The following is a 13,481-nucleotide window of genomic DNA, read 5'->3' on the forward strand; positions in this document are numbered from 1 at the left end:
TAGCCGCCTTGCACAATTGTTCAAGGGCCGCCCAAGAAGGTCCAACCGACCGAGTAGAATGGGCATTAATGGTAGCAGGAGCTGGACAACCAGCCTGTACATAAGCATGTGCAATCACCATTCTAATCCATCTGGCCAGAGTCTGCTTGGAAGCAGGCCAGCCACGTTTGTGAAAGTCAAACAATACAAAAAGAGAATCAGATTTCCTTACGGAGGAAGTTCTCTTCACATAGATACGGAGAGCCCGTACCACATCCAAAGACCGTTCTTTGGGAGACAACTCAGGAGAATTAAAGGCCGGAACCGCAATCTCCTGGTTAAGGTGGAAAGAAGACACCACCTTAGGCAAATAACCTGCCCGCGTTCTAAGAATCACCCGGTCACGGTGAAATATCAAATAGGGAGACTTGCAGGACAAGGCACCCAAGTCCGAGACCCTTCTAGCTGAAGCAATAGCCAGCAAGAAAAGGACATTAAGGGAAAGCCACTTAAGGTCAGCAGAGGCAAGAGGCTCAAACGGAGACACTTGCAAGGCCTCCAAAACCACCGACAAGTCCCAAGGGGCCACAGGCGGCACATAAGGAGGCTGAATCCTTAACACACCCTGAGTGAATGTATGGACATCAGGTAGGGTGGAAATCTTTCTCTGAAACCAAATCGACAAGGCAGAGATGTGAACTTTGAGGGAGGCCAGACACAAGCCTAAGTCTAGGCCCTGTTGTAAGATAGGCCAATAGTTTGGCCGTACTAAACTTGAAAATGTCATGATTGTGAGACGCACACCAAGTAAAAGTAAACATTCCAGACCCTATGGTAAATCTGAGCAGAAGCTGGCTTACGGGCCTTCAACATAGTTTGAACGACCGCCTCAGAAAAACCCTTGTCCCTCAGGATGGAAGCCTCAAGAGCCATGCCGCCAAAGCCAAACGGGCCAAGTCCTGGTAAACACAAGGGCCCTGAATGAGGAGATCTGGTCAATGTGGAAGTAGAAAGGGACAATCTAGTGAGAGGCCCTGTAGATCGGAGAACCAGTGCCGTCTGGGCCAGGCTGGAGCTAGCAGAAGTAGTTTTCCTCCTTCTTGCTTGAACTTCCGTATTACTCTGGGCAGGAGGGACACCGGAGGGAACACGTACGGCAGCCGAAAGTTCCATGGAATTGACAGAGCATCCACGAACGCTGCTTGAGGATCCCTTGTCCTTGCTACGAAGACCGGAACCTTGTGATTGTGTCGAGACGCCATCAGGTCCACATCTGGGAAGCCCCACTTGTCCACGAGAAGTTGAAACACCTCTGGATGAAGGCTCCATTCTCCGGCATGCACGTCCTGACGACTGAGATAGTCCGCCTCCCAGTTCAGAACGCCCGGAATGAACACTGCAGATATGGCCGGCAGATGGCGTTCTGCCCACTGAAGAATCCTTGATACTTCCCTTATTGCCATGCTGCTTCGAGTGCCGCCTTGATGATTTATGTACGCCACCGTGGTGGCGTTGTCCGACTGTTCTTGAACAGGTCTGTTCTGAATTAGATGCTGGGCCATTGTCAACGCGTTGAACACTGCCGCAATTCCAGAATATTGATTGGGAGCAGAGACTCCTCCTTGGTCCACCAACCCTGAAGAGAGTGTTGTTCCAACACCGCGCCCCAACCTCTCAGACTGGCAATCGTCATCAGAAGGACCCAGTTGGATATCCAGAAGGGACGGCCCCTGCTCAATCGTTGGTCCTGCAGCCACCAACTCAGTGACCGGCGGACCTCTGGAGACAATGAGATCATGTGAGATCTGATCCAGTGAGACAGGCCGTCCCACTTGGTCAGAATTAACTTCTGCAGAGGGCGAGAATGGAACTGAGCATACTGCACCATGTCGAAAGCCGACACCATGAGACCCAGCACTTGCATTGCCGAATGTATCGACACTTGCGGACAAGATAGGAAGCATCGAATCCTGTCCTGAAGCTTCAGGACTTTCTCCTGAGACAGGGACACTGTTGGTTGTGAGTGTCCAATAACGCTCCCAGATGTAACATGCTCCGAGCAGGAACCAGGGAGGATTTCTTCCAGTTGATCAGCCACCCGTGGGCTTTCATGCACTGGACCGTCAGATCGAGATGACACAGGAGAAGTTCTGGGGAATTTGCCAGGATCAACAAATCATCCAAGTACGATAGGATCCTGACCCCTTGACGGCGGAGAGTAGCCGCCATGACTGCCATTACTTTGGTGAAGACTCGGGGGGAGTCGTTGTCAAACCAAAGGGTAATGCCCGAAATTGGTAATGAAGGTTGCCCACCGCAAACCGCAGGTACTGTTGATGAGATACCGCAATAGGAATATGCAGGTAGGCATCCTGTATGTCCAGGGAGACCAAATAGTCCCCAGGCTCCATGGCCAGAACAATAGAGCGCAGAGTTTCCATATGAAACTTGGAGACCGCACATGCTTGTTCAAGTACTTCAGATTGATAATGAGCCGCAAGGACCCGTTCGGTTTCGGGATTAGAAACAGCGTGGAATAGTACCCCTTGTCTCTCTGAGCCAGAGGCACCTGTACCACCATTCCTGTGACGAGGAGGGAATGTACCACTGAGTGAAACGTGTTTTCTTTTGCCAGATCCAGAGGCACATCTGTCAGGCAAAACCGCTACGGGGGACTTTAGGGTATAAATCGCTTTTAAACAGCCCTCCACACGTCTATCCGTCGGTTCCTTCAGAGAGGTGACGGTAGTTACTGGCAGAGCAGAGGAAACAACCATATGCGCCACATGAGAATCAACAGGCGGTGGGGTTTCCCAATTTTTACACACCTCCATAGAGAGAGGATAGCGAGCCAACAGTCTCTTATTCGGTGTACAATTTGTCCCCGGACTTTTCCAGGATTCCTGACGTATTTCAACCAGGTGTTTAGAGAAGGGTAAAACCTGCTTAACCACTTTCTTACGTTTAACCCTATCCGGTTTCTTGGAGACCGTTTCAGGCTCAGAATCAGACACTTGAAGAATGAGCCGAATCGCCTCAATCAAATCCGGGACATCCACGGATGACTTTCCTTCCCCATCTGAAACGTCAGTGTCATCGGGGTCAGTATATGCACCGTCCTCCTCCAAGGACGTGTCGGTTAAAGCCGTGGATTGGGAGGAGGTAATGGCCCGTTTAGAAGACGACTTAGTCTTAGGCGGGCGAGAGTGAGACTTAGATTTAGTCATAGATCGGTTCAAATGCTGCAGCTGAGTGGAAAGCTGATCCGCCCATGGCGGGTTCACAGCAGGGACCATAAACTGCTGCAGTGGCACAGGTGGTCCCACAGGGGGCGTCAATTTAGTCACAAGTGTGCTGAGCAATGTGGAGAATGTAGCCCAAGGCGGATCCTGTGATGCCCCAAGCGCTACTGACCCACTGGGGGGTAATGAACCCCCTGAACCTGAACTCTCAGCTGCTAAATTATCCTCCGTTGCATCAGCGGCCTCACTACCACGCAGTGTGGGGTAAGGCCCCAACGTCGTTGCCACGTGTAGCAGACATAACTATGTGCACAATAATGGGCGATTCGGTACAAGGTGTAGCAGCACTATACCTAGCAAGAACACTCAGACGGCACAGACCGGAGGTTCAATAGATATAGAATATATGGTGACTATAAATCACAAGCAAAAATACCCCAACAGTATATTTTGTGATATAATCCTACATTGAAAATAGAAAAACCTGAAACACTTAGCCCCCTCAGGTATAGCAATATAGGAATAGCACGCTGAGTGAAATACCCTGCAATAAGGCAACCACGCAGCAGCTACATGCACACACACAGATATATAGTCACAAATGTACCATGCAGAAATGATGTACCATAAACTGCACTGGACTAGCAATACAAAGTAATACTCAGTATGGCTATATGTGATAACAATAGATATAACAAACGCAGTAGGCACTGGATGTATATCACAGGGTGTTTGTACCACACAACCCTGAAGGTATGTACTCTTTCTTAACTAACACAGTCCCAGTGACAGGTAGAATACTCAAGTGTCCTGTAGGAAGCACAGCACTGGCAGTAAGGTGGTTCCACAGTGGAGGATTTGCCCCAGCAATCCCAGGAACAGCAAGGATCAAGCTGAAATGGCCACTTACCAGGAGTGAAGGAGGAGGCGGCAGCTCCAGGGCGGGAACATTGTAGAAATGGCACCCTGGGGCTGGGAGGGGCCTCAGGTCCGACCTGCTCTCCCTGCTGGCATCCCCACCGGGTGTGCGGGCAAAATATAAAACAGGGCAGTTATACTAAATCCTCCTGACCTGTGCCCGGAATAATACCCTGGTGGCTAGTGGAGCAAGTAGCCCAGTAATCAGTGCCAGTGTGCGCGCAGCCCGCCTCCTACGGCCGTGCTGGATCGCGGTAAAGTGCGGCACAGGAGCCCCTTACCTCCCCCTTTGTCGTGGGCCCCACGATCCCGGAGACAGTAGCGTGTGTGTGACTCACAGTTAAGAAGAAGAAGCCTCTGTTTCTGCTGCAGTGACCCGGCAACTCCGGCGCGGGAGTATACATCGCCGCTGGGGGTGATGGAGCTGCACATTGAAAAGTCTCTGAAGACTTCAAGGCCTGCTGCTGGTAAAGTCTTAAACAGAATCCACTGTTCAGTCTATTATAATTTATTTGAAAAATGCTGCTTAAGGCAGCCACCTGTAAAGTGCCTGCATACTGCAAGGCACCAACTTACAAACGGAGCTCCCTGGCATGGAGGCGGGGTTATAGAGGAGGCGGCGCTGTGCATCTTGGGAACAGTCAAAAGCTTTGAGCCTGTTGGTGCCTCGGATCAAGATCCTACTCTACACCCCGATGTAATTCCTTGTGGAGCCCAGTGTACCCAGCAGCAGAAATTAAGTTCAAATAAAAATTTTGCACTGCCTCCTATATTCTTTTCAGACATTACTAGCTACTGTATATGCTCAAATCAAACTCTCAATTCAGTAAATGCTATAACAATTTTATTTAGGGTGAGAATAAAACATTGAACATATGATGGATTCTGGCTAAATCTACAACTTCAGTCACCAAGAGGCTGATGACTTGCGACTATTTCCTAGTGACTAAGGGGTATATTCAATTGAAGTCGAAAACTGCCGTCTGTCGAAAAGACGGTAGTTTTCGACTTTTTAAGGTCGAATCCTGATTCGACCTATTCAATATATCCCTACATTTTTCGACAAGTCGATGAATTCGACTTGTCGAAAAGCACGTGTGTCAGGTTCGGTTTGGTTTGTGTCCCCGGAGGGGGCGCTAGTGGGTCAGTGGAGGTAGGATGGAAGAAGTGAAGAGAATGGATTGGATTTCTGCGCATGTGCGCAAATGTTGTTTTATTGAATGAAAAATAAAACAATATGGCAGCAGGAATACTTGGAAAAATAAACAATAATAAATGCAATGGGTATGGTGCAGCGTGGAAGCTGAGAGTCTATGGCAAAACAATGAGAGTCTATGGCAATAACAGTGAGAGTCTATGGCAATAGCAGTATGATAGTATGGTTGATCAATATGCTGGTATGGGAACCAGAGATGATTAAAACGTGGAGCCAGCAGAGGTGATTATATTGGTAGCAAACCTGGTAGCAGATGCAGAAGACTTGATGCAGGGTTCACAGTGCTATTGGGAAAGCACAGGCAGCTTGCAAGCTGATTCACAGGTGAGGTGATGGAATGCACCTGGAGAAGGAGTCTCTACTGCTGAGGCTGAAGCACACTGTGTTGGAGATTGGTGTGAAGCCTGTAAACGAATGCAGGAGTTGCTGATGCTTGTAGTTCCACGGAGCTGTAGTAGGATAACCAGGAACACGGAGGAACAAGCAGGTAACCAGGAACACGGAGGAACAGGAGGGTAACCAGGAACACGGAGGAACAGGAGGATAACCAGGAACACAGGGGAACTGGAGACTGGAACACAGGAACTTGCACACTGAATGTCGCAGGAGAGCTGGAGGGGTTGCTGGAACTTGTAGTTCCACAGGAACACTGGAACAGCTGGAAACTGGAACAGAACAGCTGGAAACTGGAACGGAACTGGAACAGCTGGAAACTGGAACGGAACTGGAACAGCTGGAAACTGGAACAGCTGGAAACTGGAACGGGAACAGCTGGGACCTGTAGTTCCACAGGTCCAATACACAAGGATATCTCTGTAGACAGAGGATTGCAAAACAGGAACCGCCTGTTCACAGAATGTGACGTATTGTCCAAGGCAATGAGACTGAGCCAGGAACTGGAGTTTAAACACCTTGGTCTGTGATGATTGGATGATCTCTGTAAGAACACACCCTGCTGGATTGGGTGTCCAGATCAGCTGTGAGTTAACTGGAGCTGGTGATTAACCGGGAGAATAACACTGTAGACAGTTAATGCCATGCACTGCTGGTGGCTGGCTGGGATCAGTAGTGCACCGGGAGTAAATGCTGTTTAACTAGAAACACTGTGTATTCCAGGCTGCTGGCTGAAACCAGTGGTTACCAAAAGATAAAACTGGTTAGGTGGAGCACAGTGAGCTGTGGGCTGCAGGAGACTGAAGACTGGAACTGCTGGAACCTGTAGTTTCACAGGTTTAATTCACAGGGAATACTCTGAAAACAGAGGACTGAAGCCAGAAGAGCCCTGTTCACTGGAAGTGATGCAATGGAGACTGCGGATTCCTGACAACGTGGATCGGCGGAATAGCTGCCGATACACATGCTTGTGTCGAAAATGGGGCCAAAACAGACAGGTTTTGGCCCCCTTTTCGACCATCTCAGTCAGTCTGGAGCCGGGTGGAAGCTGCCATGAGGTCGGGCGGCTGAGTGACATCCTGCTGCAGCGCTACTGTAGCGGTGATCTTCCCTGTATGGCCGACGGCTGTCCTCCCACTGGTCTCCCCGCGGCTCGCCCCCCTTCTCCTCCTCTGCGTCCCATCTCAATTCGATTTGAAAAAGTTGAATTAAGATGGGATTGAATAGGGGTTGTCGGATCCATTCAGACAAATACATGTCGGAATGGATCAGACTTTAATTGAATATACCCCTAAAACTCACATAGTATGTGGCTGCATAAAGCAAATTTTTGCTTACTCTGCATGTGTCCTTGTCGGTATAAGCACCTTTGCAATAGTAGATGATTCAGATTCACACAGACCTCAGCCATTTCTCAGTGACTACTAAATGCTTGGTTTATGGTGGAAACTGTGTGATACCAATGCAAATGCATGTAAGGCAACCATTTTGTGGGTGTGTCGGTGTGTGTTGTGGGCATGTACACAGTTACTATTGTAAGTCGTGAATATTATGTGGGGACACTAAATTCAGATAGATAGTTGCATTAGCAACTCCTTTGCAATTTAATTGAGTTCAGAATGCAACCACATACTGACCTGCATGTGACTCAGAATCAGGCTCATAATGACTTTAGTTCAGGAGGGGACAGAGAAGGCAGTTGGCTAGAAACAAACCGTGCATTTCTCACAATCACATTTATGCTCACTTTATGGGATACACTATAATGTGTGCAAGGTGTGTGATGTACACGGGCACCTGGATACATTGGGGCCCACATCTGCACACCCTGCACCCATTTAATTATACTCACCTCTCCGTCGAATGGCAAATATCACTCAAAAAATGGGCGCCACAGCTATTTTCCGGTCATTCGCGCATGCGCAATAGAGATTGTCCCGTGAACGTGACTCAGGCGCTATGCTCCCGGAGACTGCACCGCCGAGGAGGAGGGGGCCCAACCGGAGACTGCACACAGGCCCCCTTCTCTTTCAAAGCGCTCCTGATGGGACTGTGTAACAGTAGTCACTGTCTAAGTAAACATCCATGCCCTTTCTTTTATATATTTTTTTTATTATGATATTTCCAACAAAATATACAATCAAAACAAATCAAAGGGCATGTGAAGAAAACAATTTAACAGAATATCCCCAGATATTACTGTATATCTAATAGAGTCGTCACAAAGGTTATCAAAATAGAAGCCGAAGATGTAAAAATATATATATATATATTTTATTTTATTTTTTAAAGTAAAAAAAAAAATTAAGTAAGAGAAGGAAGGAGAGGAAATCAGGGAAGAACGAAGGGGAAAAGGGAAAAATAAAAAAAGATGTTTTACACTGATCTGCAAAAGGTCACTTATCAATAATGCCAATAAAAAATAAGATTTTACTTACCGATAAATCTATTTCTCGTAGTCCGTAGTGGATGCTGGGACTCCGTAAGGACCATGGGGAATAGCGGCTCCGCAGGAGACAGGGCACAAAATAAAAGCTTAAGGATCAGGTGGTGTGCACTGGCTCCTCACCCTATGACCCTCCTCCAAGCCTCAGTTAGGATACTGTGCCCGGACGAGCGTACATAATAAGGAAGGATATTGAATCCCGGGTAAGACTCATACCAGCCACACCAATCACACCGTACAACTTGTGGTCTGAACCCAGTTAACAGTATGATAAACGCAAAGGAGCCTCTGAAAAGATGGCTCACAACAATAATAACCCGATTTTTTGTAACAATAACTATATACAAGTATTGCAGACAATCCGCACTAGGGATGGGCGCCCAGCATCCACTACGGACTACGAGAAATAGATTTATCGGTAAGTAAAATCTTATTTTCTCTGACGTCCTAGTGGATGCTGGGACTCCGTAAGGACCATGGGGATTATACCAAAGCTCCCAAACGGGCGGGAGAGTGCGGATGACTCTGCAGCACCGAATGAGAGAACTCCAGGTCCTCCTCAGCCAGGGTATCAAATTTGTAGAATTTAGCAAACGTGTTTGCCCCTGACCAAGTAGCTGCTCGGCAAAGTTGTAAAGCCGAGACCCCTCGGGCAGCCGCCCAAGATGAGCCCACTTTCCTTGTGGAATGGGCTTTTACTGATTTTGGCTGTGGCAATCCTGCCACAGAATGAGCAAGCTGAATTGTACTACAAATCCAACGAGCAATCGTCTGCTTAGAAGCAGGAGCACCCAGCTTGTTGGGTGCATACAGGATAAACAGCGAGTCAGATTTTCTGACTCCAGCCGTCCTGGAAACATATATTTTCAAGGCCCTGACAACGTCAAGCAACTTAGAGTCCTCTAAGTCCCTGGTAGCCGCAGGTACCACAATAGGTTGGTTCATGTGAAATGCAGAAACCACCTTAGGTAGAAATTGAGGACGAGTCCTCAATTCCGCCCTGTCAGAATAAAAAATTAAGTAAGGGCTTTTATATGATAAAGCCGCCAATTCTGACACACGCCTGGCTGAAGCCAAGGCTAACAGCATCGACACCTTCCATGTGAGATATTTTAAGTCCACAGTGGAAAGTGGTTCAAACCAATGTGACTGTAGAAAACTCAACACCACATTGAGATCCCAAGGTGCCACTGGAGGCACAAAAGGAGGCTGTATGTGCAGCACCCCTTTTACAAATGTCTGAACTTCAGGTACTGAAGCCAGTTCTTTCTGGAAGAAAATCGACAGGGCCGAAATTTGAACCTTAATGGACCCTAATTTTAGGCCCATAGACAGTCCTGTTTGCAGGAAATGAAGGAAACGACCCAGTTGAAATTCCTCTGTAGGGGCCCTCTTGGCCTCACACCACGCAACATATTTACGCCAAATGCGGTGATAATGTTTTGCGGTTACGTCCTTCCTGGCTTTGACCAGAGTAGGAATGACTTCTTCTGGAATGCCTTTTTCCCTCAGGATCCGGCGTTCAACCGCCATGCCGTCAAACGCAGCCGCGGTAAGTCTTGGAACAGACAAGGCCCCTGCAGTAGCAGGTCCTTTCTTAGAGGTAGAGGCCACGGTTCGTCCGTGAGCATCTCTTGAAGTTCCGGGTACCAAGTCCTTCTTGGCCAATCCGGAACCACGAGTATAGTTCTTACTCCTCTCCTTCTTATGATTCTCAGTACTTTTGGTATGAGAGGCAGAGGAGGGAACACATACACTGACTGGTACACCCACGGCGTTACCAGAGCGTCCACTGCTATTGCCTGAGGGTCCCTTGACCTGGCGCAATATCGGTCCAGTTTTTTGTTTAGACGTGACGCCATCATGTCCACCTTTGGTTTTTCCCAACGGTTTACAATCAGGTGGAAGACTTCTGGGTGAAGTCCCCACTCTCCCGGGTGAAGGTCGTGTCTGCTGAGGAAGTCTGCTTCCCAGTTGTCCACTCCCGGAATGAACACTGCTGACAGTGCTATCACATGATTTTCCGCCCAGCGAAGAATCCTTGCAGCTTCTGCCATTGCCCTCCTGCTTCTCGTGCCGCCCTGTCTGTTTACGTGGGCGACTGACGTGATGTTGTCCGATTGGATCAACACCGCCTGACCCTGAAGCAGAGGTTTTGCTTGACTTAGGGCATTGTAAATGGCCCTTAGTTCCAGAATGTTTATATGAAGAGATGTTTCCATGCTTGACCACAAGCCCTGGAAATTCCTTCCCTGTGTGACTGCTCCCCAGCCTCTCAGGCTGGCATCCGTGGTTACCAGGATCCAATCCTGAATGCCAAATCTGCGGCCCTCTAGTAGATGAGCACTCTGCAGCCACCACAGGAGAGACACCCTTGTCCTTGGCGACAGGGTTATCCGCTGATGCATCTGCAGATGCGATCCGGACCATTTGTCCAGTAGATCCCACTGAAACGTTCTTGCATGGAATCTTCCGAATGGAATCGCTTCGTAAGAAGCCACCATTTTTCCCAGGACCCTCGTGCACTGATGCACTGAGACCTGGCCTGGTTTTAGGAGGTTCCTGACTAGCTCGGATAACTCCCTGGCCTTCTCCTCCGGGAGAAACACCTTCTTCTGGACTGTGTCCAGAATCATTCCTAGGAACAGTAGACGTGTCGTTGGAATCAGCTGCGATTTTGGAATATTTAGAATCCACCCGTGCTGACGTAACACTACCTGAGATAGTGCTACTCCGACTTCTAACTGTTCCCTGGATCTTGCCCTTATCAGGAGATCGTCCAAGTAAGGGATAATTAAAATGCCTTTTCTTCGTAGAAGAATCATCATTTCGGCCATTACCTTGGTAAAGACCCGAGGTGCCGTGGACAATCCAAACGGCAGCGTCTGAAACTGATAATGACAGTTTTGTACTACAAACCTGAGGTACCCTTGGTGAGAAGGGTATATTGGGACGTGGAGATAAGCATCTTTGATGTCCAGAGACACCATATAGTCCCCTTCTTCCAGGTTCGCTATCACTGCTCTGAGTGACTCCATCTTGAATTTGAACCTTTTTATGTAAGTGTTCAAGGATTTCAGATTTTATTCTAAGCAGCTCAGGAGAGCCACCTAGATTGCACCCTTCTCGGCCGGGCACAAAAATCTAACTGAGGCTTGGAGGAGGGTCATAGGGGGAGGAGCCAGTGCACACCACCTGATCCTTAAGCTTTTATTTTGTGCCCTGTCTCCTGCGGAGCCGCTATTCCCCATGGTCCTTACGGAGTCCCAGCATCCACTAGGACGTCAGAGAAATGGGATTTTAATACCTACCGGTAAATCCTTTTCTCTTGGTCCGTAGAGGATGCTAGGGATTCCATAAGGACCATGGGGTATAGACGGGATCCGCAGGAGACATGGGCACTTTAAGACTTTCAAAGGGTGTGACCTGGCTCCTCCCTCTATGCCCCTCCTCCAGACTCCAGTTTAAGGAGTCCCAATCTTGTTAGGAGCATCCAGGACAAACAGAGCGTCTGTTTTCCTCAGACGAGCCGTCCTGGCGACATAAATCTTCAAGGTCCTAACTTCATTGAGAGATTTTTACTCAGCGAAGGTGTCAGTAACCACTGGCACCCCAATAGGTTGTTTCATGTGAAAAAATGAAACCACCTTTGACAGAAATTGTTGACAAGTCCTCAACATTGCTCTATCATCATGGAAGATTAAATACGGCTCTTGTGAGACCAGGCCGCCAACTCAGACACCCGCCTTGCAGCTGCTAAGGCCAATAATATGACCACTTTCCAAGTGAAAATTTTCCACTCTATCTTCTGCACAGGTCCAACTCAATGTGATTGAAGGGACTGCCACACCACATTAAGATCCCATGGTGCCAATGGGGGCACAAATGGAGGTCGGATGTGCAGCACGCCTTTCACGAAGTCTGAACTTCTGGAAGGGAGTCCCATTCATTTTTAAAGAAAATTGATAAAGCCGAAATTTGAACTTTTATTGAGCCTAATGTTCGGCCCGCATTCACACCTTCTTGCCGAAAATGGAGAAAACGTCCTAGCTGAAATTATTCCGTATAAGCTTTCTTGGATTCACACCAAGACGCATATTTTCTCCAACTACGGTGGTAATGTTCCGCCGTTACTCCTTTCCTAGCCTGAAGAAGTGTAGGAATGACTTCACTGGGAATATACTTTTGGGTTAGTATCCGGCGTCCAACCGCCAAGCTGTCAACCGCAGCAAGACTCACGGCCCCTGCTGTAACAGAGCCTCTCATAGAGGAAGGGGCCAGGGATCTCCTATGAGTAATTCCTGAAAATCTGGATACCAAGCCCTTCTTGGCCAGACCAGAACAATGAGGAACGCCTGAACCTCCGTTCTTCTTATTATCTTTAGCATTTTCGGAAATAGTAGAAGCGTAGGGAATACATACACCGACTGAAACACCCACGGTGTCACTAGTGCGTCCACTGCTATCGCTTGATGGTCCCTCGACCAGGAATAAGATCACTGAGTTTTCTTGTTGAGACGAGACGCCATCATGTTTATTTGAGGAATTCCCCAAAGACTTATCACTTCTGCTAAGACCTCTTGACGAAGACTCCTCTCTCCTAGATGGAGAACATATCTGCTGAGGAAGTCAGCTTCCCAGTTGTCCACTCTTGGAACGAACCTCACTGACAGAGCGCTTGTATGTTTTTTTCCCGCCAAGCAGAAAATCCTTTTGGCTTCTGCCATTGTTGCACCGTTTTTCGTTTTGTAGAAAAACCATTGCAAACGGCCCTTAAATCTAAACCGTTTATGTGGTGACAAGAGTCCTAACTTGACCCTCTTTCTTGGAAGTTTTCCCCCTGTGTGACTGCTCTCCAGCCCCGGAGTCATGTATCCGTGGTCACCAGGATCCAGTTCTGGATCCTGAACCAGCGCCCTTTTATGCAAGGAGAAAGGTGCAGCCCCCAAAGGAATGAGATTCTGGTCTACATATATATATATATATATATATATATATATATAGATATATATAGATATATATATAGATATATATATATATATATATATATAGATATATCTATACACACACATATATATCCTCATATATGGACACTTTTGTCAGGAACACAGGGTCCCTAGTGACGTTAATACGTTCTTAATGTGTATAAATCATGTACTGATTGCTATATAATTGATTCTGGTCTTGGAAAATAAGAATTTACTCACCGGTAATTCTATTTCTCGTAGTCCGTAGTGGATGCTGGGACTCCGTAAGGACCATGGGGAATAGCGGCTCCGCAGGAGAC

The 13,481-nt window shown here is 47.9% G+C and overlaps 1 protein-coding gene across 2 annotated transcripts in view; it reads right to left on the bottom strand.

The window, feature by feature from the left end:
- Positions 1–13,481, bottom strand: part of DEF6 (DEF6 guanine nucleotide exchange factor) — a 299,363-nt gene that overhangs the window by 154,057 nt on the left and 131,825 nt on the right. The window lies entirely within an intron of this gene.

This window comes from Pseudophryne corroboree, chromosome 2, assembly GCF_028390025.1.
Source record: "Pseudophryne corroboree isolate aPseCor3 chromosome 2, aPseCor3.hap2, whole genome shotgun sequence".
NCBI lineage: Eukaryota > Metazoa > Chordata > Amphibia > Anura > Myobatrachidae > Pseudophryne > Pseudophryne corroboree.